This window comes from Symphalangus syndactylus, chromosome 18 (assembly GCF_028878055.3).
Source record: "Symphalangus syndactylus isolate Jambi chromosome 18, NHGRI_mSymSyn1-v2.1_pri, whole genome shotgun sequence".
In the NCBI taxonomy this organism is placed as follows: Eukaryota; Metazoa; Chordata; class Mammalia; order Primates; family Hylobatidae; genus Symphalangus; species Symphalangus syndactylus.
The window spans coordinates 101,953,002-101,976,953 of record NC_072440.2 but is presented as its reverse complement, the minus strand read 5'-3'; the positions used below and the strand labels follow the sequence as shown (position 1 = coordinate 101,976,953).

At 51.5% G+C, this 23,952-nt stretch overlaps 1 protein-coding gene across 6 annotated transcripts in view; it reads left to right on the top strand.

The window, feature by feature from the left end:
* The window catches only part of HPCAL1 (hippocalcin like 1), a 125,715-nt gene that overhangs the window by 39,161 nt on the left and 62,602 nt on the right, over nt 1-23,952 (top strand). Inside the window, exon 1 of one of the 6 annotated variants that reach the window (XM_055251691.2) lies at nt 19,730-19,748. The exons of the other annotated variants lie outside the window; for them this stretch is intronic. The gene's annotated coding sequence lies outside the window, so the exon portion shown is untranslated. Of the gene's footprint in view, nt 1-19,729; nt 19,749-23,952 lie in introns of those variants that run through there. 6 annotated transcript variants of the gene reach the window in all.

Below are 23,952 nucleotides of genomic sequence, written 5' to 3'. Positions count from 1 at the left end.
TTTGAGAGGTCCTCTGTAGGAGGGCGCAGGAACATCCCAGGAGGGGGTATCATACCTGTTGGCACCATGGGGATGCAGGCTCAGAGGGGACTGAACTTTCCAGGGCCACGCAGTCTGTAAGTGGCAGAGCTGGGACGCAACCCCAAGCTTGCTGCTCTCAAAGCTTTGCTTTCAAACTCTCACTTCAGATGCCAGGGCTTCCTTTCAGATTGAGTCTTGTCCCTAAGCACTGTTGGAGAAGAAAGTCTCCAGGCTGCAGGGCCCCGCAGTTCCCCCATATCCCTGCCCTTCCAGCCAGCCCACGCCTGGGCCCTGTCCTCCCCTGTTCCTGAATCCCTGTCCTGTTACTGCCGTCTGGGTAAGACAGTGCTCTTATAATCATGCCTCATGCTGTGTTCATGAAATGAACTCTCAGACTCCTCTTCTCTGGGTTAAATTATTTCACTTTTTTCCCTTCCTCATAGACTATCGTTATAAATTCTAGATACTATATTGGATGTGTAATAAAATCAGAATAAATTACATGTGATGGCCACTGAACCAACCTCCTTCATGTGTCTGGAGGCAGGTTTTCAGTGGAGTTATGCTTTAAATTGTCTGTCCTGGGCGATTTTTCTTAAAGCCTAGGTTGACTACTCAAGGGTCTAGATTTATAATAGAAACTGTGGGCTGGTGTACAGTGTCTCATGCCTGTAATCCTAGCACTTTGGGAGGCTGAGGTGGGCAGATCACTTGAGCCCAGGAGTACGAAACCAGCCTGGGCAACAGGGTGAAACCCCATCTCTACAAAAAATACAAAAATTAGCCAGGCATGGTGGTGCATGCCTGTACTCGGGAGGCTGAAGCGGGAGGATCACCTGAGCCCAGGAAGTCGAGGCTGCAGTGAGTCATGATTGCGCCACTGCACTCCAGTCTGGGCAACAGAGCAAGACCTTATCTTAAAAGCAACAACAACAACAACAAATTGTGGCACAAATGTATGCATGGAGGTGCCGAGGGCCTTCTGTATAGTTAGGCTCAGGAATGACCAATGGGTGGAGGCTTTGGGGGAAGAGACGGGGGTCTTTAAGCAGAAACTCTCCCCTCAACACAGGAAAGCTGCTGAAGGACTTCAGAAACCTACACGAGAGCCGTGGGCTTTTCTAAAGTGGGGAGGGATTCCCTCCTGCCTAGGTTATGTTGCAAGGCTGCCCGAGAGAGGGTGGAAGGGGGCAGGAGAGCGGACGTTGGCTGGGTCCAGTGCTTCCCAGGAGATGTGACTGTCTTAAAAGCACTACCTTCCTGATTACCATGGGAAAAATTCAAATGTTTTGAAAAGATCTACAAGTTTGGGGTTGAAGAAGTCCTTTATTTCAAAGTTTCTCTGGGCTGGGCGTGCTGTCTCACACCTGTAATCCCAGCACTTTAGGACGCTAAAGTGGGAGGATCACCTGAGGATTGCTTTGAGGACAGCCTGGGCAGCATAGTGAGACTCTGTCTCTAGATAAAGTTTTTTTTTTTTTTTTTTTTTTTTTAAATTAGCCAGATGTGGTGGTGGTGTGCTCCTGTAGTCCCAGCTACTTGGGAGGCTAAGTTGGAAGGATCACTTGAGCCCAGGAGGTTGAGGCTGCAGTGAGCTCTGATTGTGCCACTGCACTCCAGCCCGGTGACAGAGTGGACCTTGTCTCTAAAAAAATAATAAAAATAAAGTTTTGCTCCTCATTTCATTTAGATGGAGAGTTTGTGGGATTTGAGACAGATTTTTCCTTGCTGAGTGGTTATCATTAACCTGTTGAATAAGCAATAGGCCGAGGTGGGGACCCTGCCTTGCACGCCTCCAGGGGCACACTGCATTCTTTGTGGAAGTGTCCCTGGAATGCCACAGCCCTGCCTTCTGCGCGAGGCCAGCCAGTCTGCGTCCTGGGATATAGCCACGTGCAGTCCGTGCCTCCAGCGCGCAGCCTGAAGGGGAGGCGTGCAGAAACAACGTAGCTCCAAAGAGGACTGATCAGCCCAGCCTGGGGGAGGGTCGGAGGGGACTCCCAGGGAGGGGGGCTCGTGCTGGACTTTGCAGGATGCCAGACTTTTGGCAGGGGAGGAAATTGGGGTGAAAGCATTCTAGGCCTAGGGAACAGCATGTGCAGAGGTGCTGGCTGGAGGAACCCCGTGTGTTTGCACCGTGCACTGAGCTCCCTCTCATGACTCTCATTCTTTCTCGTTGAGTTTTGTTTTGTCACCCAGCCGGACTTCTGGGCAAAGAGAGGCACAATCTGTTCCCAGCTGGGCCGGCTGCCCTCCAGTAGCTACACAGGATGTTCTGGCCAGCCTCTGAGGATTCTCTTCTTCTGTCCATCTCATGGCCGGAGACCAAGGCTATGGCCTGTGGGTGGCAGTTGGCACCTCTCCCTGCTGCATTCCCCCGGCCCCTTTTTGGAAAGGATGATGCTCCCTGGGGCCTGGCTTTGGAGATGGCCAGCCTGGTTTGAAGCTTCTGTCTTCTGTGTGGGATATCAGTGCCCCGCCGGCTGCTGGAAGTTTTAAACTCGATGTGCCTATGGATGTGTGTGTAGAGTTGGGGTCCTCCCCCAGCTCCAGGCCCCGTGTGTTTCTGAGTGGGCCTGCAGCTCTGATGTGCAGTGGGTATGCACTGGCAAGGAGTGCGCTGTCACAATATTAAAATAACTTCCATGGTAGTTGGTAAACAGCCCCATTCCCCCTCTCCCAGGACCCTGGACCTCTAGCACACCATGGAGGCCTGCCCTGTCCCCGTAAAACACACCACATTCAAATTACTTATCTCCTTTTCCCCTGCCACTCTGCTGAGAAGGCTGATCTCAATCCTTGGAGTAGTGACTCTCTTCTAGGAGCAAGATGATGCTAATTCTCACTAGCATGTGAAGGACTCATAGCACCATATCTCCCTCCAGGACTCCCGGGTGGGAGGTGGGTGTTTGCACAGTGGTCCACTCGGCAGGCAGGTGTGCCAGCCTAGTTTGCCCACAGACTTCCATGCAAGTGATGCCTGCTGTTCCCTGGGTCTTCCTTTCTTTTGCTTCTGAACTTGGAGTTTTCTTGAAGTCTGGAGGATTTTTAGGGTAGGCATGGCTTTAGGTGGAACCTCCTCTGTATGGGTTTGCAAGCTGCCACTGCTTTGACTACAGACACTGGATTGACCGTGGCCAATGCCAAGTCCAAGAGATCAGGCTGAAACCAGGCTAAATTTTAAGAGCAGAAACAAAACTCATCCTTGTGAAGGGACTTTTAGATCAGTGGCAGACGGCATAGAAGGTCTTTCTGCTGTTCTCTTGTGCTGGGCGTGGTTCAGGCTGAGGGGAGAGAGGAGAGATGAGGGCAGAAAGAGAAGAGGGGGCAGGCCTCAGGGATGAACACATGGCCCATGGCTGTGCTCTTCCCAAGCAAGCAGTTCTGGAGTGAGACTCAGGCCTCCATGCCTCCTGGGAGGCTGCACCTCTTGGGATATAGAGCATGTTGGCTTCAGACCCAGCAGGAGTACCGGCAGCTGTGTGGTGCATCCTGCACAGAGCTGCTGCTTTCTAACTGGGTTACTGAGCTGTCGAAGGAGCAGGGATGAAGACTCCCTTATTAAAAACTAAACAAAACACGAAAAAGCCAGAACAAAACAAGCAGACGGTTGAGGACTGCAGTGAACTCATTAACCCTGCGGCTTTGATCTCGAAGGCTCGGCCGCTCCTGGCTCAGAGACCCTGGGGACGTGGTCTTTGATGCTTGCTTTCCCCATAGGCATCACTTCGACCAGCATCTGTGTGGGGCGTGCAGCAGCCCTGAGCCAAGGATTAATTATGTAACAAGCCCAGATCCCAGCCCTGCCTGAGCAGGCCATGTGCCAGCAAGGGGGGCCCCGAAGTGCCGCTAGGTGCCTCGCAATTAGCATAAGGCCCATTTATCCAGGAAGCCAGAACCAGTGCACATCTGTTAAGCGCATGCACCGAGCGGCGATTCCGTGGTTGTATAGTGATTGTCTTTTTGGAACTCCAGAATAGCTTCTTAGATATCACTCTTCAGGCCCTGAAATGGAGCCCTGTGCAAAGAAATGAAGAAAAGCTATCGGGGCATCTGCAGCCACTATTATACCATCTGGCAGCTCAGAAATATTTTATAATCAAATGAGTAAGACGGGCGTCCCACACTCCACAGTACTCTGCTCCCCCTTCCCTTCCTCCCAGAACTCGCTCTATCTCTGTCTCTTTCTCTGTGTCTGTCTCTATGTGTCCGTTTCTCTCTCTCTTTCTGTGTGTGTCTCTCTCTGTGCCTGACTTTCTGTCTCTTTCTGCTTCTCTGTGTGTGTCTGACTCTGTCTCTCTCTTTCTGTGTCTCTCTCTGTGCCTTTCAGCCTTTCTGCCTCTATCTATGTGTCCGTTTCTCTCTCTCTCTTTCTGTGTATGTCTCTCTGTGCCTGTCTTTCAGTCTCTTTCTGCCTCTCTCTGTGTGTCTGTCTCTGTCTCTCTCTCTCTGTATGTCTCTCTCTGTCTGTCTTGCTCTCTCTGTTTCAATCTATCTCTGTGCCTGCCTGCCTGTCTGTCTCTTTCTTTCTGTCTGGCTGTGTGTGTCTCTCTCTTGGTCTTTGGGACAGACTAGAGGAAGCTTTTTCCCAGGAATGATGATACTGTGCTCTGCATTTTTGCCTCTTGCTAGCTGGGTGACCTTGGGCGGCTCTCAAATTCCCTTATGCTGGGTTTCTTCATTTGTAAAATGGAAGCACTACTTCACAGTGCTGTTGTGTGGGTCAAGATGAGATGAATGTGATCTACTATGGTACTGTTTATTATTTGTCCTAGAAAAACTTTTTTTTTTTTTTTTTTTTTTTGAGACAGGGTCTCACTGTCACCCAGGCTGGAGTGGTGGCACAATCTTGGCCCACTGCAACCTTGACTTCCCAGGCCCAAGCGATCCTCCCACCTCAGCCTCCCAAGAAGCTGGGACTACAGGTGCGAGCCACCACACCCAGCTAATTTTTGTATTTTTTGTAGAGACAGGGTCTTGCTATGCTGCCTGGGCTGGTCTCGAACTCTTGGGCTTAAGTGATCCTCCCACTTCAGCCTCCCAAAGTGCTGGGATTATAGGCATAAGCCACTGCACCCATCCAGAAAGACTGTTAAAAATTTTGTGTCTTAACTTCTTCTGAATATAAATGTGATACATGCATGTTCACTGTAAAATAGAAAACATAAAGAAACTAGAAAACTATGACGCCCCTCCCCCACCACAAAAGGGGCAAGGACTGCGAACATTTTGCCACATTTTGGAAGATTTCCTAAGTCGCACAAGCACACAGATGGTCTGTTGATCCAAACCAGGAAGAATAATTGTGGGAATAAGTGGAAGTGTGAGTGTGTGGGTGTGTCTGAGTGTGTGCACTGGGGGTGTGTCTGTGTATGTGTGAGAGAGCCAGGCTCTGTGTTTGTGTGTATGCATGCAAACACTTAAGTGCAATGCCTTGGGGTCCTCAGACCCCCCTTGGTCCATCAGGGGCTGGCGGCCTCCCAGTAGGACACTAGCACAGCTGCACTCGTGTCCTTCTTTGAGCGGGGGTGACGGGGAGAAAGTTGGGGAGCAGCAGTGACTGCTGATGTTGTGGGGGCCATGGGGAGCCTCCTGGTATTCTGTCTCAAGAGGCTCTGGGGATATGGTGGGAGAAGCCCTCATGCCAGAACTGGGAGGGGATGGGATGGGACTGACCCCATCACAGCCCACACGCCTCATTCAGGGCTTGGCTGTGGAGTCTTGGGGAAGGTGCTCCCTCATCCTCAAATGTTAACTTCGTCTGCCTGGCCCCAGTCCCCTCTGTGGCTTTTTTCCTCTTTCAACTGGGAGGCAGTTCTGTCTTATAGAGATGTTTAACCCTCTAGGTCTCCGTGCAGGCATTTGTGTCGTGAGCCAGTCAGGCTATAAATGGTCCATTAAAAGCACTGTCCAGTTGACATAACCGGTCTACCAGGCTGAGACCCACAGACCCGGGACTGGTATTTATTTATGGGTATGATGTGCAGGGAGAGTGTTTTCCAGTAGCAGGCGTCGGCATCATCAAACAGAATGAAGTGTACTGTGTTTTCACCATGATAGTACAAAAATGAGACTGCGAGAGCTTCTCACTTCTCTCCCCTTCCTTCTCCATGTCTTTGTGCTCCTCCACTGCTCCCTCCCCAACGCAGACAGGCCCTGGCTGCCTCCCCCCACCCTCCTCCTTCTCTCTCCTTCTAACTGGGGTCAGGACCATCCTTGAGGATGTTAGATTTTAAACATTTGTTCCTCTTGTCACCCCCACCACCCCACCCACCCACCCAGATTAGTTTCTAAGGGATTTATATTTGCAGAGTGGTGCAAACTGTTTTCATCCTCAGAGGAGCAGAGTGCTCATAGATGAGTTTGGCCTTACTGGGATTCAGAAGTCTCTAGAGCGCCCCACACAGCCCCCGCAGGTGCTGGAGTTCAGCCCGACACACAGGCCGGCCTCAGTGAGAGGGAGTGTCCGCCTCCCTGGCATCCGTGACCCATACGGTGGATGCCTGTTCTTTAGAACAACTTGCTCCTTCTGGTTGGCTTCGTCACCCAGCCCCCGGCCCACCCTTTTCTGAGCACGTCGTCCACACCAGGCAGAGCCCTGTCTCAGAGTCTCACAGGGAGCGGGGCCTTCAGGGAAGGCCCGTGAGCTGGGGCTGACTTGGCTGACAGCAATTTCCTGATAGTATAAAATGTGCCCCCCAGAGCCTGATAATGGTCACTACGCCCAAGCTCCAGCCCCAGGTGTGGACTATGGTGAGGCCAAGGTGGGGCGTGGGGAGGAGGAAAGAGTTTTAAAATGGCCACACCCACTACTTCTCCTTTGGAAGTGCCTCCTGCCACCCTGGGGTCCCAGGAGCTGATCTGTGGGTGTCTGTCTCCAGCACGCACCCTGCTCTTCCTTCAGGCCCAGCTCTGGCTGTCTGGGCCATTCTGGCGCTGTTCCTCACAGGTTTAAACACTCCAGCAGCAGCCTTTCCCATGGCACTGTGTCTGTGGGGCGGGGTTGGGCATTTTTCTGAGGCCTCCTGTGTTTCACTGGGATCCAGTATGAAGCCTGGCACGGAGTGTGGGCCAAATCGGTTTAATGTTTAGCTCCCCAAACCCTTCATTTCCGTGTCCTCATTAATTCAGACAAGGTTGGGTTTAGCAAACTGTGTCTCAAACATAAGAAAATGCAGCGTGGGAATGGGGGAGGGGAGGAGTGCTGTAGAAGGACCATTTCAGAAGCCCTGGTTTACAGGGGAAAGATTGATATCTTCATAAGTCACTCTTAAGCTTGCATTTGTTAATACTTTAATGCAATGATTAGATACCTACCATAAGCCTAGCATGGTGGGGATATAAAAGCAAGATCAAGTACAAGGGGCAGGGATTTAGGGGCAGTGAGACAGACCTCTTAATCACTTATTTTGTACACATCAGAGCAGTGACATTGTGTTTCTTTAAAAATACTAGGGGCCAGCCTGGGCACGGTGGCTCATGCCTGTAATCCCAGCACTTTGGGAGGCCAAGGCAGGCGGATCAGCTAAGGTCAGGAGTTCAAGACCAGCCTGCCAACATGGTGAAACCCCATCTCTACTAAAAATACAAAAATTAGCTGGGCATGGTGATACACACCTGTAATCCCAGCTACTCAGGAGGCTGAGGCAGAAGAATCACTTGAATCCAAGAGCCGGAGGTTGCAGTGAGCCGAGATCGCTCCACTACACTCCAGCCTGCATGACAGAGCAAGACTCCATCTCAAAAAACAAAAAACAACAACAACAAAAACTCTGGGCCAGCTGTGGTGGCTCACACCTGTAATCCTGGCGCTTTGGGAGACCAAGGTGGGGGGATCGCTTGAGCCCAGGAATATTTGCTTAGCCTGGGTAACATAGCAAGATCCTGTCTCTACAAAAAAAAAAAAAAAAAAAAATTAGCCAGGCAGAGTGGTGTGCATCTACAGTCCCAGCTACTTGGGAGGCTGAGGTGGGAAGATCACTTGAGCCCAGGAGTTTGAGGCTGCAGTGAGCTCTGATCCTGCTACTGCACTCCAGCCTGAGCGACAGAGTGAGACTCTGTCTCAAGAAACAAAACAAAACTCTGGATTCTGGCCTTCTCCTGGGAAATCCAGATTTGTCTGGTATGATGTTCCTTGAACCCATTTAGTCCAGCAGCCCGGCTTTCCAAAAGTATGTCTGCCTCTCATGGTGCCCAGTAGCTTTAACCAAGAGCTCAGTAAAGGGCCTGTCTGAATTCAATCACATTCAGCATCTATTTCAGCGTTTTATTAGCTTTCGATTAAAGTAGTCACGCATTTGAGCCTGATGGTCTTATTGTTTTCTGTTGTTCCTTTTGCACATTTCCTGCTTGTTTATCTTTGTGGCACTGGGGCATGTTCTTGGCTGCAGTAACAACACTGGCCACGGCAGTGCAGGGTTTCCAAATTTCTTCCCTTTATTAACAGGCAGTAATGGAATCTGAATCTTCAAAAAGAAATTTTACATACTTTTTCTCTACCATAAAACTCATCCATACTTATTAGAATGTCTCAAACATACTAAGTGGTAAGAAGGAGACAAAAAATAATATTTTGTCACCCCTGCCCAGGTAACCACTCTTCTATTTGAGTGCTTGTAAGAAGCCTGCTTTTCCAGTATTATCTGACCTGGCAGGGAGTTGGGCAATTGAAAAAGATTATTAAAGAGGGGATCAGAAAAATGATATAGACATATTGAGCATTTCGTTTTGACATAAAACGTTTCATTTTCATTTAAAACATGCATTTATTCCCCATTTCTTGATATAGGGCCAAGACCTCTCTTGGATTACGGGTCCACTGGCTTGTCCTGATGTATCTTTTTTGCATTATCCACACTGTTAATGCATTTTCTGAGATTCTCAGTTTCTGTTTCTGTCAAGTAAAGTAGGAACTAGCACCAAATCCTTGCCGATTTCATATACCGCTGATATTATACAGTTATTTTGTTCATGCCTAATTGAACAGCCATCTTCCCCCAACCATTCAACTCTGTTTCATAAAACCAACTCCTTTTAATTCCTCTTCCGAGGGTTTGCATAAAATTTAATTAACTTAGGTAATTACATAAATACTACTGGTATAAGCAGGTTTGGAAACAAACGTAACTGAGTCTTGGTGGGCTCAGAGTGCACCTGCCCGAAGGGTCCCACATGCTCTATGCACCCAGAAGGGGACAGAGCACGCCCCATAGTCCAGGGGCAAGTAGGGGAAGCAGCTAATGAGGTCTGCTTTCTTCTGGCCTTTTAAAAATCTATGTCCTTTTTTTTTTTTTTTTTTGAGGCAGGGTCTCGCTCTGTTCCCTAGGCTGGAGTGCAGTGGCATGATCATGGCTCACTGCTTCTTGGGCTCAAGCAATCCCCCCACCTTGGCCTCCTGAGTAGGTGGGACTATAGGTGCATGCCACCATGCCTGGCTAATTTTTGTATTTTTTGTAGAGACGGGATCTCACCATATTGCCCTGGCTGGTCTCGAACTCCTGGGCTCAAACGATCCATCTGCCTCAGCCTCCCAAGTGCTGGTGAGCCACCACACCCGGCCAAAATTTAAAACATTTGTGCCTCAAAGAATACTGTCAAGAAAGTGAAGAGACAGCTCACCGAATAGGAGAAAATATTTGCGAATTGTATAGATTCTAGGCTTGCATCTAGGATGTATAAAGAACTCTTACAACTCAATAATAAAAGACAACCCAATTAAAAAATGGGCAAAGGACTTGAATAGACATTTCTCCAAAGATATACAAGTGGCCAAGAAGCACATGACAAGATGCTCAGCATCATTAGTCATGAGGGAAATGCACATGAAAACCACAGCGAGATACCCACTAAGACTGCTAGAATCAAAAAGTCCTATAAACTCCAGCGGAGACGAGGAAATGGAGAAGGTGGAACGCTCGTATGCTGTTGGTAGGACGAAAATGCTGCAGCCTCTTCAGAAAACAGCCTGGCAGTTCCTCAAAAGCTTAAATCTAGAGTTACCATATGACCTAGCAGTTGCACTCCTAGGCATGTAAGAATGAAAGAGAAATGAAAACTTACACATAAGTGTTTACAGCAGCATTATTCATAGCAGCCAGAGAGTGAAAATGACCAAAATGTCCATCAACTGACGAATGGATAAACAAAATGTAGTCTATCCATACAATGGAATATCACTGAGCAGTAAAAGGAATGAAGTTGAGATTCATGCTACAACATGGACCAACCTTGAAAAGATAGGCTAAGTGAATGAAGCCAGTCACAAAATACCACATATAATACCATTCCATCTATGTGAAATGTCCAGAATAGGCAAATCTGTAGAGACAGAAAGCAGATTAGTTGTTGCCTGGGGCTGGGACTGGGAGGCTGAGGGGAAATGCGGAGTGGCGGTGAATGGGTATATGGTTTCTTTTGGGGAAGATAAAAATGTTCTGGTCAGGTGCCATGGCTCATGCCAATAATCATTGCACTTTGGGAGGTCGAATCAGGAGGATTGCTTGAGCTCGGGAGTTCCAGATCAGCCTGGGCAACATGGCGAGACCTCCATCTCTACTAAAAAGAAAAAAATTAGCCAGGTGTGGTGGTGTGCGCCTGTGGTCCCAGCTACTTGGGAGGCTGAGGTGGGAAGATTGTTTGAGCCCAGGAGGTTGAGGTTGCAGTGAGCCATCATCGTGCCACTGCACTCCAGCCTGGGCGACAGAGCAACACCCTGTCTCAAATATAAAACAAATAAACAAATAAAGGGTAAAATTCTCCCTGTCTTAAAAAGGGGGCAGTGGTTCTTTACAAAATTGATCATGGTGATGAGCGATGATTGCACAGTTGTGTCACCATTGAGTTCCTTCCTTCCTTCCTTCCTTCCTTCCTTCCTTCCTTCCTTCCTTCTTTCTTTCTTTCTTCTTTCTTTTTTTTTTTTTGACGGAGTCTCAATCTTGCCCAGGCTGGAGTGCAGTGGCACGATCTCAGCTCACTGCAAACTCCACCTCCTGGGTTCAAGAGATTCTCGTGCCTCAACCTCCCAAGTAGCTGGGATTACAGGTGCATACCACCACACCTGGCTAATTTTTGTATTTTTAGTAGAGATGGAGTTTTGCCTTATTGGCCAGGCTGGTCGCAAACTCCTGACCTCAATTGATCCATCTGCCTCAGTCTCCCAAAGTGCTGGGATTACACAGCCAACCATTGAATTTAAATATGTGAATTGTATGGTATGTGAACCACAAGTGTTCTACCTATCCATATACCTCCCACCCACCTTCCCTCTCCCCATCTCACTGTTCTGGGAAGGGAGGTTCTTGCTTTCCTTTCAGCCTGTTTGGGACCTTCCTTCCTTTTTCCCTTCCCCATCCCTTGTAGCCCCTTCTCAAGAGAGAGAAGACACCTTGATTCCCACCTACGCTCTGCTAAAACTTTTCCGTTCTAGTCTTAAATCTCTCTTTCTTAAGAGCTGATTTCCCAGTAGAGTTTATGCTTGGAGCTATATTAATCCTCCTGGAAGCAGTTGACTTCATCCTCCAGCAGCTGTGCCATCAGCAGAGGCCATGCATGCTGTGGCAAGATCCAGGCCTATCCCTTCCTCTGCAGTCCCCTGGGGATGTCTGGGATCTGGTTCCTTGGTTGGGCCACGCTTAGCTCTCCTCCTCATGGGTGTCTCAATGCCAGGGCGTCAGGAGAGCCGCAGTAGCCAGCTGGGAGAGGGAGAGCTGGGGAGGGAGCTGAGGGCCTGGTGCCCCCAGCAGGAGGGACCTTTGGAGTCTTTCTCGGCTCTGCCCAGGCCTTCTGAGCACACAGAGATCACTCCAGCCAGCCCTCTGCCCTCTCTGTAGCTGAATGAAAAGACTCTTCTAGTCTTTCTGGCCAACTAGTAAGCTCTTCAAAGGTGGGTACCATTCCTGACATTAGAAAAAACTCAGAGCCGTTTGGATACTAAATACTTTTTGACATGCACTGGTCACTGAACGAGAAGACTTTTCATGAAAATGATGCTTTGTCAGCTCTGTAGAGAGAGGCGACCGGAATTTTGGTTGACCAGGTTAGGGTAAGGGAAGAATGAATCCCGAGTGTCCTGAGCTGGCAGACAGTCGTGCCGATGCAGTTCTCATCTCTGCTGTCGATTTGCCGGGAGACTCAGAAAAAGGCCGCTATGCCTTTCTGCACCTCAGTTTCCTCATCCGTCAAATGGGCAGTGTTTTGGGAGTGCTGGGCACAGGTTTGTCTGAGAACCAGCTGAGGCCTGTGTAAGCGTGTTGCGCATGGGACCTACTATTATTCTTTATAATATTAATACCAAGGACATTTAACACCTGCAACACCAAGAACAAGCACAGTCTCAGAAGGAAAGCCCGTCCTCTAAATGAGTGCCTGTAGTGCAGAGAAGCCCCCAGTGCTGTCCTTCTCCTTCTGCCGAGCTCCTGTGCCGGTTCTGTCGTGCGGGGCCCTGTCTGCAGGTGTGGGGATACGGGTTCAGGGCCCCCTGGCAACTGGTTTGTCTTTTAGAGAAGGCAGGACTGAAATGATGAGCTTTCCAGGTAGGTCAGACTCTGGGCAGATTTCTTTTTAAATTTTTTAAATTGTTTTGAGACAGGATCTTGCTCTGTCACCCAGGCTGGAGTGCAGTGACGTGATCAGGGCTCACTGCAGCCTCGACTTCCCAGGCTCAAGCAATCCTCCTGCCTCAGCCTCCCCAGGTAGCTGGGATTACCGGCGTGTGCCACTATGCCCGGCTAATTTTTTTGAGTTTTAGTAGACGAGGTCTCACTATGTTCCCCAGACTGGTCTTGAACTCTTGGACTCCAGCAATCTTCCCACCTCAGCCTCCCAAAGTTCTGGGATTACAGGCGTGAGCCACCACACCTGGTCTCAACTAAAATTTTATTGGAACAACTACACTCATTTGCTTTATGTCATTGTGTCTGGCTGCCCTCATGCAGCAGGCAGAGATCTGCTGACCCCTGGTCTAGAATGTGGAATGCTGGATCCCTAGGTTGAAGGACTTTTTTAATGGTTAAGTACCCATACTTAGATCTTTTTCACTGTGGTTTTGTGATGGGATCTGTCATCTCCTCTGGGCTTGCATTTCTCCAGTGACAAGGCACTCACTCCTCCCGCGGCGATGCATTCCAGCAGTCGAATTATGTAGTTCTCTGCTTAATCCTTCCTTAACTTGCTCTTCCCGAAGCCTCAACTCACTCATCTTCCTTCTCAACCCCTCAGGACCAGCAGAAGTCCTCTCTGTCTTCTCCAGGAGCAGCCCTTCAGCCATACAATCCTGCATGTCGTCTTTCTTCATTCCACAAATACGTTCTAAGGGCCTCCTGCATTTCAGGCACTTCAGAGGACCTTCTGGAAGCTTCCCAGGGCCTGCTTTATTCCCTGTACTGTAAGGGGACACTTTGCTCAACTGTTGACTTGAACAGAGTCTTCAATCTCTTCTAGCGAATTCTGGGCTGAAACCAATGTCGGCCTGGCCAAATTAAGGCCACGGTCATGGTCAGCCACCTTCCAGGTTGACTTGCCAGGGTGTCCTGGAGGGATCGTTTTTTTTTTACAGAGGCAGCACTCCCAGGGCTCATCGCACAGCCATGGCCGAGGTGTCGGGACTCAAATTCCAGGCCCTTGGCTGTGCTTCTCACATTCTTTCCATTGTCTGACGGGCTGAGGCAGAGACAGGAATTTTAACTACCCCAAAACTACTGTTTACATATTTTACTTTTACTTCTTTCTGGGGTTCTTGCGTAGGCTTCAAGGAGGGAGGATATGGATGTGAGCTTATTGTACAAATGCCCTGGGTTTTCCAAGTGTGTCTGATCTTAAATACACAGCCCTACGTGTGCTGACCTTGTGTTAGAACTTAATGATGCGACGTTTGCTTTGCAAACTGTGGTCCCCTCCTCATAGATCCTTCAATTCAACAAGCCCCCAGGCACCCACCGTGCACCAGGCACTGTGTTAGGTGCTGCAGAGATGAAGATGAGGAGGATGATGGCCTGTGCCCAGGCAGGAAACAGACTAGCAGAAGGACAGGAAGCAAAGTGGGCATGTGCAGCACGTGTTTAAAGCCCGAGGGAACAGCTGGTAGGATCCTCCTGGGGCTAGGTGGTGGCAGCAGCAAAGAAAGGGGACATTTGAATTGGGCTTTGAAGGGTGCGTAAGAGTTTACCAGGACAGCCACACCACTGATCACTCAAAAATAGGTGGGTTGTGAATCTTCAGCATTCTAGAAAATGTATAAAGTTGTTCAGTGGGCAGCAGTAAAGAGGGTTTCATTTTCCTGGAGACACTGCTGCAACTTTGCTACAACTTGGTATAAGGGAGTCCCTTATACAGGGACACCCAGAGAGTGGCTGGGAAAATCAAGAACTGTGTCACCTCCTCCATTCTTGCCCACTGTCCAGGGCTCAAAGAGACTGGGGAGCAGTTTGCAAAGGCATTTGAAGATTAAGCTCCACAGAGCTGGACCCATTTTTTTTTTTTCTAAGTAGATACAGAGTAACCTTGTGAAGGTTTCTTTTGGGTCTGAGTAGGGGACGCACAGGGCATTGCTATGAGGATCTCAGAAACTGGTACCTACTTTCCTCTTATTTGGCACCGGGAGCCCCTGCCGGAGGGCGTGTTCTAGTGACAGCCTTGGGCTCAGGCTTGGAGAGTGCATTCTTTTCCCCAAGAACACTAGTCACAGCTCAGTTATTTACCCCAGGGATTGCACAGAGTAGGTGGGATGGTGTTGATTTGTGGGCCTTTTGGCAAAACATACTCATTCCTAACTGGCGAGGGAACCGCCAGTTCATTTATTCATTTGCTCTTCTGAGTCCAGCAACAACCCTATGAGGCAGGTGTTACCTCTGTTTTCTGTTTAAACTGATGCCCAGCAAGGTAGGGCAATTTGCCTAAGGACACGCAGCTCCTAAGCCACTAAACCTCCCACTTGCCTGGAAGAGAAGACAGGACAGGCCTAGAGTGAATCATGAGCGCAGCATGAGAGTGTTAAAGGTCACAGGATGCCTCTTAGTGCCAGGGGAGTCCATGGTGGAGGCCCCTTTTGCCTGAGGGATTGGGGAGGTGGTGGTTTTGAACTGGGACTTAAAGGCCAGACTGGGGTAAGAGCAAGAGGAGAAGCTTGAGGGAGGATGGTGTGTGCCAGGATGGTGGGACTCAGAGGGTGGTGGGGGGCACATCCACTGTCCCCTTCCGTCCTGCAGCCACTCCCTGAGGTGGCATTTCCTTGAATGACAGGTGAGGAGCCTGAGGCACGGGAAGATTAAGTAACCGGTCCTAGGTATAAGGTGGCATTTGAACTCAGGGCTATCTGGTTCCACAGCCAGGCCGCGTGCCCCACACACCACACCACCTGGTGCTTGGCCAGCAGGAAATCACGTCCCCCAGTGTGTAAGTCAGGGAGGCGGAGATGCTGAGATGCTCTCACCTGTGGGCTCCTGGGCCCAGCCATGCTCTTGGTGTTCCCTTAGGCCCTGGCCTCCCTGTTGCCTCCAGGTAGACCCCTGCCTGCACCCCTGTCCGTTCTCCCACAGACTCCTCCCTGCGGGGCCACCCATCTCCAAATCCCAGCTGCATATCTGCATCTGTAGAGTGTTTTAAAATAGCGATGGTAGCCTGGGTAACATAGCAAGACCCCATCACCCCCCAAAATACAAAATTAGCTAGGCGTGGTGGCACATGCCTGTAGTCCCAGCTACTTGGGAGGCTGAGGTGGGAGGATACCTTGAGCCCAGGAGGTTGAGGCTGCAGTGAGCTATGATTGCACCACTGCACTCCAGCCTGGGTGACAGAGAGAGACTCTGTGTCTAAAAAAAAAAGATGGTGATGCTGTCCAGGCATGACGTAGGAGCCTTCTGTTCCTCCTCAAGGCCTGTACTCTTCTTTCGAGGAACAGCCTCCTTTTAGTAAAGGTGAGGGTGGCTGAGGTGGGACATGAGAGGCGTGCAGTACCCACCAAGCTAGGCCAGCCACATGGCCAAGTTCTCAGCCCCTGGCCTAGCCCAGGGTGTCAGCTCTCTCAGGTTTTGCTCTTTCTCCCGTGTGCTTTCCCCCGTTCTTCTGCACTGTTATCTTTCCTCTTCATCTGAGGCCATGTCTTTACCTTATGTGGTGCTGATGCGGGCCCGGGAAGCTGTGGCAGGGGCCCGGGAACCACCCCAGGGGGATGCGGAGGGAGTGGACCCTGTGGGGCTTGGCCATGGCAGAATTCTGCTCTGACTGGCTTTAGATCGTCGCCTGTGACAGCGTTTCCTCCGAGGAGTGTGTTAGGAAGAGCAGAAATGCCTCCTGCATCTTTATTAGATCCCTCCAGATGGAAATCCAGCAGAAAGCCGACGTTCTTGTAAATATCATGACCTCCCTCCCCATGAGGTGTTTGTAGAACAGTTATTTACTCGCTTTGTTTTCCCCACCTGCAGTTTACAGAAGAAAATCAAGAAAGCATGTTTTTCCTCCCTACATAATCCCATCCCCGGCTGTAACAACAACAAAACCGTCCTCCTGTTAGGAAGCAGCAGTGACTTCTTTAGGCAGAAAGAAAAAAAAAGTGTGCTATGCCAGAAAGCAGGAGCAGCTGGGAAGGGAGAGGGAGGGGGCCACGCCTGGCCTAACCCCAGGTCACCTTTTACCCAGGGATCCCCTGAGGAAAACAAGCTGTGACCTTGAGCTGACACCAGCCCCAGGGCTGAAACCCCAGCCCTGTCTGAAGGGTTCCTTTCACGTGTCCAACACAGCCCCGTGCTGTATAGCAGCCCTGGTGGAAGGCGCCTTTCTCCTGTGCCTGGAGGAATTGCTGGAAGAAGGAGAAGGCTCGGCACCAGCTTCTGGCCAAAATCGTGGCCGATGGCTGGATGATTCTGGCCCCACTTTAATAAACAGGATAGATGTGTGGTAATGTCAGGTTGTCAGGCCCTATTTTGTGATAGAAAGGATGAGGAGGGAAACAAGCACAAATCAGTAGTGTCACAATCTCAACTGCTTCTTCCTTTTTTGTTAATAGAATCGGAGTCTCACTATGTTGTCCAGACTGGTCCTGAACTCCCAGCTGATACGGAAGTGGGGCAGGGAAGGGCTGGGAGGAGAAGGGCGGGTCCCTGGCGAGGGCTTCACCCCGGAGCCCATGCCCACGGCCCTAGGTGAGGACAGACACTCCTGCCTTTACACCCAAATGCTGCATTTCCCAAGACCACCCTGGCCCACCACACCCCCATCCTGTGCCTATAAAAACCGCGAGACCCTAGCAGGCACACACAGAAGCGGCTGGAAGTTGAGAGGAACACGTGGGTGGAAGAAGACACACGTGGCTGGACGTCGAGAGGACGTCAAGGGGAACATGCCCTAGGGAAGAGCACATGACAGACGCCGGCACGCTGGCAGGCCACTGACCAGAAGAACGACGCGGAGTTTGGCCGTGGTGGTCGGAGAAGAGTCGGGAAAACCATCTCCCTTCTGGCTCCTCCATCTACTGAGAGCTTCTTCCATTCAATAAAACCTTGCACTCATTCTCCAAGCCTACGTGTGATCCGACTCTTCGGTACACCAAGGCAAGAACCAGGGATACAGAAAGCCCTCTGTCCTTGTGATAAGGCAGGGGTCTCATTGAGCTGACTAACACAAGCCGCCTATAGATGGCAAACTAAAAGAGCACCCTGTAACACACGCCCACCAGGGCTTCAGCTGTAAACATTCACCCCTAGACACTACCATGGGGTCAGAGCCCCACAGCCTGCCCGTCTGTATGCTCCCCTCGAGGTTTGAGCAGCAGAAGCGAGCCACACCCCCATCACATGCCCTGTGAGGGGGAAAAGGGAACCTTTCCCATTTCACAGCCACATTTTCCTGCTGTTTTCTGAAATTCCTGGTGGCCGCTCCCTTGGTGTCCATGGGTGTCTGGTGTGTGCCTATGTTTGCTGCAGGCTGGCCCGACGGAGGGTGAGGTAGGCGGTGGGGGTCTCTCTGGACCCTGCGGCTGGCAGGGGTTAGTGGCTCCGTGTCACCTGGTTCCTCTCACCTCTGTTTTCCCTTCTAGCCCCTGCAGGCAGGAGAATCCAACGCAGAGATTAAGAAGTTGAGATGTCTTTGTTCCCAGAGGAAAATCCCTGCAGGCCCTGGCCTCATGGCCTCTGTGACAGCGGCAGGATTAGAGGCAGAGTTGGCCCAGAGGGAACATTTCTCCCACCCTCTGTCCCTCGGGGACCCCACTTCCCAGGTGGCCTGGAGGATGAAGCTGGGGCTCTGGCCTCAGTGAGGGCCTGGAACTCTTTAGAGCTCTGGGCCGGAGGGAAGGAAGGGTCGTCCCTGCATCAGGACCAAGCTCTAGTGGCCTCCAGGCCCACTTGGTCGCTGGTGGTCCCACCTCCAAACGCAGGCAGACCACACTCCCTGAAGGGCGGCGGCAAGGCCAGGCCAGCACCTCTCCACTCTGAGGAAGGGGCCTTACCCAGATCCCCACGTCCCTCACAGCAGTGGCAGTTTGATTGATGTATTTGTGATACGTGAAGGCACAGGGAGCGCCCTTTTCAGAACAGGCTGTGTCTCCCCTCAGCTTCCACACTCTGAACCTGCCTCCTGCCTCCTTCCACAGCACCCGCCAGGTCCACAGAGCCCACCAGGTTTGATGTGGGCTGAGCACACCATCACTCAGTCATTCCTTCATTCATTCTTCACTGTGTGGGGTGTTGGGCCCCAGCACGGGCTCCTGGCACAGCAGGCATCAGACCCTGGGGAGAGCTTTGCTAGAGGAAGTGCGATGCCAAGGACCCATGTCCTCACTCCCCCTGGGTAGAGCGTGTCGGGTGACTCTGCTGCGGTCTCCAGGGGCTGGCAAGGGAGGGGTGCACCACCAGGGAAGGCAATTCCAGGCAGCAGGCACCAGGAGCCTCATCCAAGAGAAAGAGAAGTTCCCTAGACTCCCAGGCAGGGTGAGCTGAAGGCCTTGGAGAGTCCCTGAGGCTCTCAGAAAGCAAATGAGCTCAAATGCGGAGGATGGAGAAATGGAAAACAGAAACAGAACAGAACCTCCACCTGCTGGGTGGACGTTAACTGAATCTTTTTTTTTTTTTTTTGAGATGGAATCTTGCTCTGTCACCCAGGCTGGAGTGCAGAGACGTGATCTCTGTTCACTGTAACTTCCGCCTTCCGGGTTCAAGTGAGTCTCATGCCGCAGCCTCCCCAGTAGCTGGGATTCCAGGCACCTGCCACCACACCTGGCAAAATTTTTGTATTTTTAGTAGAGACAGGATTTCACCATTCCGGCCAGGCTGGTCTGCAACTCCTGACCTCGGGTGATCCGCCCACCTGGGCATCCCAAAGTGCTGGCGTGAACCACCATGCCGCCCGGCCCTAACTGAATCATCACACATTCCTTTGGAAAACAAATCTCCTGTGACGGGTAACCAGCCATTTTCCTGGTGAGGCCTGGGCCCTGTAGCCATTCTAGCATAGTTAATCTGGGACTCTCCTCTCCTCTCTTTTCTCTCCTCTCCCTCCTATCTGGCCTGCTTGCTCCGTCCTCCCCTGCTTTCTGTCTCTCTCCTCACCACGTGCCTTTGGACGTTCTGAATATGCTTTTGTTTGCCTGTCCAGCAGTATTCTCTCCACTGTCTCCTGCTGGGTGTCTGGCATGTGCCTTGCATTTGCTGTGGGCTGGGATCCGTGGGAATGACATAGCCAGACATGGTCCTGAGCCTGTTGGCCAGGGGACTCCTTTTCCGTCATACTAGATGAGACAGGTGAGACTGCCCTGGAAAGCCCGGCGTGTCTGGCTTCCCCAGTGCTGGACGGTGGCCAGTGTGGTTTTCCAGGCGAGTCCGTGGGCTCCTGGGTGGGTGGTCGGGCTTGTGGGGAGAGCCCAGGCAATGGTTGTAGAGGGGTGGGAGGGGATGGGTGGATCCCAGAGAGACAGAGAGAGAGAGAGAGAGAGAGAGCAGGCTGGTTCCACTTTGGCCTCATCGTCTAATGAGGAGAGTGCACAGATAAGTCATGCTTTGTTTTGCTCTGTCTCTGGAATTTTAATCAGTTGCACTAATTGTCTTCAAATTATTGGAAGGGAAAAATGCCAGCGGAGGGTCCTGACAGATCCCAGCTGTCTAGCTGAGGACTTATCTTCTCATTGTTCTTGTGAAACCAGTCAGATTTAGGGACTTGAGGTGGATGATTCATTAATTCTTTTAAACTGATTTCCTCAGCCATGTACATATGTGTGAAAGCCCTTCTTATGTTATCAGTATTACCCTAATACATCAGAGGGCTAGGATTTCTCATAAGGCGACCGCTATCTTTTGATAATCACATAAATAACGTTTCCATAGTTCTCGGAAGCTTGCCAGATGCTTTCAGGTACATTAGCTAACTTCTTAATTTTGTTTTCTTTTTTTGAGATAGGGTCTCACTCTGTCAACCAGGCTGGAGTGCAGTGGCATGATCTTGACTCACTGCACTTCTGCCTCCCAGGTTCAAGCGATTTTCCTGCTTCAGCCTCCCAAGTAGCTGGGATTATAGGCGCCTGCCACCATGCCTGCCTAATTTTTGTATTTTTAATAGAGGTGGTGTTTCATCATGTTGGCCTCAAACTCCTGACCCCAAGTGATCCACCTGCCTCGGCCTCCCAAAGTGCTGGGATTACAGGCGTGACCTACCATGCGTGGTTGACATTAGCTAATTTAATTCTTACAATAATCTTATGAATTGGGATTCTCATCTCTCTTTTAAAATGAGGAAACTGAGGCTCAGAGAGGTTAAGTCATGTGCCCAAGATCACATAGCTAGTAAGTGATGGGCAGGGCTGTGGAGCTGGTTCACTTGACTCTGCTGCCATTGCATCCGGTTTGCTCTGCCAGCAAGTCTATTGAGCATTTGCTGTTCACCAGCCTCATGGAGGCAAATGGAGCTTCGGAACCCAGGTGTCGAGAATGAGCTGTTGGCACTCAGTCCTGGAGTGGCAGCCTGGGGGGCGGGGGTAGGAGCGTGGGGGACAACAGTCCAGGGAGGGCCACATGACAGCAAGCAGAGCCTCGAATGCCTGAATCCTGGCTCCAGAGAGGCCAGCCTGAGCTCCTCCATGTCCTACTCCTGTGGATAGACCCCCCCAGAATGCAGGGGCCTGGGCTGAGCAAGAGGAAGAGAGGACAGGGAAGGAACATGTCTGCTTTGTTCCTTCAGGAAAGGAAAGGTGAGCTGGGCGGTAGGGAGGCCTCCACGGTGTTCTGTTGTAACGTTCTGCCACTTGGCAGCCTCACCAGGGACATATCAGCCCCAGGCTGCTTATCTGCAGATCGGGATCCCATTTCTGCTGCTTTGGGAGAGAAGGGAGGGTAGCCCTGAGGCCATCCCAAATGCGAGTCTGTTCATAGAGGGGCTCTCCTGGCACCTTCCCCAGCCCAGACGCTGAGGAGGGCAGCCAGAAGCCCCTGCATCAGGTAGGGGCGCTGAGTCATGGGATTGGGTTGAATGGTGGCTTTAGCACAGCTGTGGCCTGTGTTAGAGAGGATGAGTTTGGACCATTCCTGAGCAGAGGAGGACCTCAGAGGACAGTCAGACTGGGGAATCCCTGGCCCAGAGAGGGAAACTGGTTTTCCCAGAATCACATAGCTAGGCGCACCTTTGATGGTTCTCTCGGTGGCTAACGCCTGTAATCTCAGCGCTTTGGGAGGCCAAGGTGGGAGGATTACTTGAGCCTAGGAGGTTGAGGCTGCAGCGAACCATGATCATACCACCGCATTCCAGCCTGGCCAACAGAGCAAGACCTTGTCTCAAAAAATAAATAAAAAATAAAACCCATTCTCACTCTAACCCATACTGTATCTGATTTTTTTCCTGAGGTAGGCTTGAGATGGAAGGGTTGTTATTTTTTGTAAATGCATTAGGGGGCGGAGTGGTGGGAGATTCCCCTGCAGCCCTTCTGAGGCCACAGCCACACCATGGCAAGAAAAGTATTTCTGACTCCCGGAGCTCCACGGTGTGACAGGTGGGCAGGAGCTGCTGGGGGTGCTGGACAGAGGTTTACTGTCCAGCACCCCCATTTCTGCTGCTCTGATGACTTGGGTCGACTGAAGAAACTTGAGGCTTTCTTGCTGTTTGTAGGAGCTTCCAGAAGGGACCTTTTGGGATGCCTCTGACACAGTCCTGCCTGTACCCTCTACATGTGGCGTTTCAGGTCTGGAGAGTCATGTGGTGTAGCTGTATTTCTGGGAAGTGTGTGACCCGAAGCCTCCTCCTTCAGAACCACTGGGGAGCTCACAAGCTAAAGTGCAGATTCCTGGGTCGTCCCAGACCTGCTGAAGCCGAATCTTTAGGGTGGGGCCGGGAATCTGCATTTTAAACAAGCTCCGGAGGTGGCTCTGAGGCCAGCCACAGTTTGGGCACGGCAAGGCTAGGGAGCCAGGCTTGTTTCGGATCTCCAGTCCTCGTGTGGGCTGCGTGACCTTGGATGAGTCATTTCCCATCTTTGAGCCTTGGTTCTCTGGTCTGTTAAGTGGCAATCTTGCCCCTTCTGTTTTAGGCACTGTTGGGGTGGCCTGCCTTCTGGTAAGCGTTTAGTACCCTGAGCCGACTCAGCTGGTGCTCAGGGAGGCCTTTATCGTGCCTGGTGATTCAGGGCGCTTGGCTGGGTGCTGGGGTGGGACACCCCAGAGGTAAGGGCACTGGTCCCAGCTTGGTGGGGCAGGCCACCTGGAGGAGGGGTGGACCTTGGGAGTGGGTTATATTAGGGCCTCCAGGCCTCAGTTTGGGAGGAGCTTGCAGTGATCTTGGAGATGGTAGTGACCTTGTCCTCCTGCCCTGCCTGGGAGCACAGGCTCCCAGCATGCGGGTGACAAAGGTCCCGGGGAGCACCCAGAGGGGGGTGTCTGCCTGGGGTCGAGTGTGGGAGCTGGGCCCAGAGCCCCCACTTCTGCCTGGCAGCCGGGGGTCCCTCCAGGAAGCTGAGGTGTGTTTTCTTGAGCAGTAAGGACTGGCCAGAGCCCTGAGGACCGAGAGGTGAGGGTGATGCCCCCCCTACTCCTTCCCCCACCCTCCTGGGAACAACTGTCGATGGCAGGGAAGGGAGGGGCCCCAAGGCCAGTGACCTGGAATGTGATGGCCAGGGGGACAGAGGCTGGAGGCTGTGTGGGGTACAAGGAGGCCGATCGGGTGAGTCCCGGGGGAGACTCCTCGCTGCTTCCCTCAGGATGGTTTCCATGGAACTGCCCTCCCCTGCCCCGACTGCCTCCTTTCCTAAGGGCCCGCCTCCTTTTTTTTTTTTTTATTTGGAAACAGTATTTCACTCTGTCACCCAGGCTGGAGTGCCGTGGTGCGATCATGGCTCACTGAAGCCTCGACCTCCCCCAGCTCAGGTGATCCTCCCACCTCAGCCTTCCAAGTAGCTGGGACTACAGGTATGCGCCCCCACACCAGACTAATTTTTGTATATTTTGTAGAGATGAGTTTTGCCATGTTGCCCAGGCTGGTCTTGAGCTCCTGGGCTCAAACAATCCTCCTGCCTTGGCTTCCCAGAGTGCTGGGTTTATAGGTGTGAGTCACTGCACCTGGCCATCCCTCCCCTCTTTTATGTCCTTTTCTCCCTCTCTGAGGTAGGGGGACCAAGCCCTCCTCCCCAAGCCCTGTCCGCTGTGGGGCCTTCTACAGTGTGAGCTTGTACATCTCTGTGATGTCACCCAGGTGCCACCGGGTATGTGTGTCCTGATGCCTCTGGCCACCAGCCTGGAAATCTCCCAGAGTTCCAGGTGCTTGGTGGAAGGGATTCATGCACCCCTATCTCCATCCCTACATGAGAGAGTGTCCACACCCCCCGCCCTGAGTTCTGAACTTAGCCACCTCATGTTCGGAAGAAGAAATGGAGGCCCCTAGCGATGTCTAGGCCTCCGACCCTGACCTTGCTCCTCTTGGATGGTATTGGGTGGCATTCCAGGACAGCTGGGATCTTGGTCATCCAGTGGG